The sequence below is a fragment of the Heterocephalus glaber genome, unplaced genomic scaffold (assembly GCF_053883595.1).
Source record: "Heterocephalus glaber isolate CG9 unplaced genomic scaffold, H.glaber_assembly_v1.0 deba00001757, whole genome shotgun sequence".
In the NCBI taxonomy this organism is placed as follows: domain Eukaryota; kingdom Metazoa; phylum Chordata; class Mammalia; order Rodentia; family Bathyergidae; genus Heterocephalus; species Heterocephalus glaber.
The window spans coordinates 1,966,142-1,970,125 of record NW_028258454.1 but is presented as its reverse complement, the minus strand read 5'-3'; the positions used below and the strand labels follow the sequence as shown (position 1 = coordinate 1,970,125).

The 3,984-nt window shown below is 42.8% G+C and overlaps 1 long non-coding RNA gene across 2 annotated transcripts; it reads left to right on the top strand.

Moving 5' to 3' along the window:
- Positions 1-942: 942 nt before the first annotated feature.
- On the top strand, positions 943-3,617 carry LOC106008197 (uncharacterized). 2 transcript variants are annotated; one of them, XR_002391034.2, is made up of 4 exons: positions 943-1,016; positions 1,578-1,785; positions 2,040-2,165; positions 3,277-3,617. It is a non-coding gene; the product is annotated as an uncharacterized LOC106008197 (long non-coding RNA). The 2 variants fall into 2 exon arrangements; XR_002391033.2 differs by lacking the exon at positions 3,277-3,617 and having other exon boundaries at positions 2,040-2,779.
- Positions 3,618-3,984: the final 367 nt, after the last annotated feature.

The window sequence follows — 3,984 nt, the reverse complement described above, 5'->3', positions numbered from 1 at the left end:
CTGTTTCCTAAAATGGATGCTACACCCTAGGTACGGTGCCCAGCACATAGAAAGCTTTCCATAAATGGTAGCTTTTATCACACAACTCATACTAATCTCCACTTGAGCGCACGCTGGTGCTTACTTAAAAGAATACAGTTGGACAGAGTCACCTGCATTATGACCAGAATTGGCCTCCTGTTTCCCTTGTCACTTAAATGTCTCAGTCTGCGTGTCCTGTTTGTATTGACTAAGACTTTCCTGATGACAAGTAGTTACACACAGGAACATCTACTTCTTTAGTTCTTTGCTTTTTGCTGCTTTCAAACGTCTATGGATTGATCTATGTGGATCCTAGAAACATAATCATTAGTTGCTGGGCTTAAGAGGTTTCTCTCTCTGTTTGTTTTTACTAGAAGTCAGTCCTGTGAACCTGTGGTTTGCAAACTTTGTTTCCAAGCATTGAACACTATTTATCAAACAGAATCTGACAAGCAACTCAGTTCTATACATGAAACAGAGAAAAGTGGAGCCCTACTGACTTAAAAAGAGGAGTTAAGAAGCTTTCCCCTTCCAACTATTACCTACAAATAGCCTCCAAAATGCCCCTAGGAATACTGTGAGACATGTTTAGAAAAACAGTGATTTAAACCCCTCTTCCAATTTCAGTCTCTTGGCCCACACTGGAAAAGGCTCAGTGGCAAGCTCAAGCTCATCATCTCTTTGTTTCATCAGTAACAGCAAAATCAAAGACCCACAAACCATAGCCTCTTGCTTTGTAAACATCCTAGACTGTTGTTGTAAATGGCTGTAAACTGGCAAGATGTACAGACCCTTATTTTCTATCTTTTATTAACTATACACTGTTACGTCAACTCCTCCCCCCCACCCCGCCAATGCCATAGAACCAGTGTTTACACAGCTGTGCCAATGAGTATGACTGATTATGACGTCATTATTATCAGCTTCTGGAGGAGCCATCCCCCACTGACAGCTCTTTTTGTACCTACCAGGCAAGGAATGACATGTAAACCAAGGTTGGTCCAATCTAGCAAAGACACAAAAATTCCAAAGAGTTTTCAATAAAAATGTCAGCCTCACAATGGATAAATACTCCATTTGAAGTTTGTGAATTACCAGCAGTTTCCACACATATGAAATGTAACAGGGACAAAAGAACTAGAGAAAAATTCCAAGCAGGGGTTCAGAATAATGAAGCAGCTGGAGAAAGTCATTACTTCAGAAAGCAGACACTAGGAAGCAGGCCCCTCCTCCGCAGTTTAATTGCTGTTCAGCGGAAGCATGACATAGATTTAAGTGTGGGAATCCAAGGGGTAGAGGGGGTACTTGTTCAGGGTGGTCTGAGGGAGACCAGCCAGGAACGATGGGGCTAGAGCCAACCAACAAAAAATCCCAACCAATGGGAGGAAAGTGTTTCCTCCTCAGAAAAGACCACGCCATGTCCCTAGGGAAGGGCTGGAAGACTCCCAGCCTGAGTCATTCGGAAACAGATTTTACAAAGTGCTGCAGGGTATCCCAAGGGAATGGTGTGGCCCTGATGGAGGAAGAGGCTTCATGATCAACTGGGTCTTTTCCAGCTCCAGCTCCCATGATTCCTGGATCTTCTGCTTCTTCCAATTCACTATGGCCAGCAGTGAGGAGGCTGACTGCCATGATCCTCCAGTCTGAAATAAAGGCCTGAATGTAATTACAGCAAAGGCCTCCCAACTGCAGCTCAAAATCCATGTCAACAGCGGGAATTTTGTCTAAGGATCTGCTGCTCCAGCACAGGCACTCATCAGTCAGGTATCCAGCCATGTCCTCTCGTACTTCTATATCTCACCTGCTGAGAACAGGGCCCCTGCAACATCTGCTAATCAGGTGTGCTCCTGGGAGCCAGAAATAATTAAACCTGCTCCATGATGGGAACACTGAAAAGGTCTCACATCCCACAGCTGGTCAGTGAGCAGAGTAGATGGGCTGCACCTGAAGCTGTGTCTGCTTAAATCTACTGGTGAAGCTGTAAGAATGAGCCCTAAGTGACATTCGTTACCCCACAGGTAGTTGTCAGCCTTTGGGAAGACATCAGTGAGAGCATGTGGAAAGATCAGGCCTTCTCCATCACTCCCTCTAACCTTCTGAGACAGCACAAGTTCTACCCTGCAGGTCACTCATGCCAAGATGAGGTGATATCTTCTGGTGTTGCTCATCACACACCAACATGTTATGTTCTTGTTAACTATTCTCATCACTTTGCTTTCCAGAAAACTTCTGTCTAAGAATTTAAATAAGAAAAGCCTCCTGGAAAGTATCATTTTATATTTTAAAGAACACATTTTTCTGTCTGGCTTTAGACCTGTTGGGTGCTAGTCCTTTAGCTGGTACAGCCATTAACCTCTGTGGCATAACAAAGTGCTTCGGACAGCATTGATTTATTATTCCTTGTGATTCCCAGGATTAGCTGGGCAGCTCCTTGGGTGGTTTCACCTGGGGTTGCACATGCAAGCTCACCAGCTCTACTGTGCTGGGAGGCCCATGGGGGCTCCATTTGCATGTCTGGCAGTGACTGCTGCCTGTGGACAGGTTCCCCCAGCCTCCTACAGACTGGACTGACTTCCTTACATGGAGGTCTTGGGCCGTATTTCTAGAAGATGAAAATGGAAGCTGCCTGATCTCTTGAGGCTGAGGCTCTATAACTTACACCACACTTCTGTCACATTCTGTTGGTGAAAATAAGTCTCAAGGCCAGCCCAGACTCAAGGGATAGGTAAATAAGACCCCAGTTCTTGACAGGAAGAGCTAAAACGAATTTGTAACCATTTTTAATTGACCCCATAGAAGCTCCTCATCTGTGTCAGAGTGACATAAATTCTAGGACATAGTCACAGTCCCTGTGAGACCAAAAGGATCCTAAAGCCCTTGAAGGGGCCTGGCACTCTTTAGAACACTAAAGCAATAAAAATTAATCTTGTTTGACTATGTTTGATCAAAAAAAAGTTAAATTTATAGAAGCAGAGGAAGACCATTTTCCAGTAACACCTTTTTGGAAAGACTGGTTTAGCAAACTTTGTCTTGTTGTCTGATGAAATGTCCCATGTTTCTGAAATATTTTCTAACAGACAGAAGTAGCATACAGTGTGGCTAGTCCTGGGTTAGGGTTATCAAACTGAACATCAGTTACCTTTCAGGTAACTACATATGAAGGCACTTCCAATCAAAATCATCTTGACTGGGCTTGGAGAAAAGTTGTGTGCCCAAAGGTTTTTTGTTTGTTTATTTGTTTGTTTGTTTCCTCAGGTAAAATATTTTGAGCACTGACAGAAGTCTTGATTCCTACAGAATGAACCTTAAGAAATTCACTCTGATTATACTTCACAAGTCACTCTGACAATAGTAAAACCAATAGCAGAAGCCAATTTTTTTTTCCCATAAGAGGCCAATAAACCACTAAAAAAACCCCACTCTCCTTCTTAGTTCTTGTTGGCCACCAATGTACAGCCTTTTGTTTAATTTTTTGTTCAATTGAACAGAAAATGTTCCTCCATCCTCCAAACCAGATTCTCCATTGGCAGATTTCTATACCCATGATATGGGAAAAATGATAATACGGTGGTCATGAGACCATGATGGTGCCGATAGTGGGTGAAACTTCACATGGGAAGGGCCAAGTCAAATCACAGATATGGGCTGTTATGATGAGAGCAGTTACAAGACAAGAACAGTCTCCTCAAATTCAGGGGCTATGATCTCATGCATGGAGAAGTATGCCAGTATACAGTGAAGGCACATTGAATACTGGATGCTAAATGCAAGACTATAAATAGACTATACCCTCTTTACTTGGGATTCACTCTTGTATTGAAGAGAGTGATTGACAAGGAGTACAGAAAAGGAACTATTTTCTTCTGGCTGCTGGAACTGTTTATTAGAATTGATTATTCTTATATTCATTCACTGAAGGATAGAGATGCACCCAAAGATACCTAAAAGTCACTGACCAGTTTA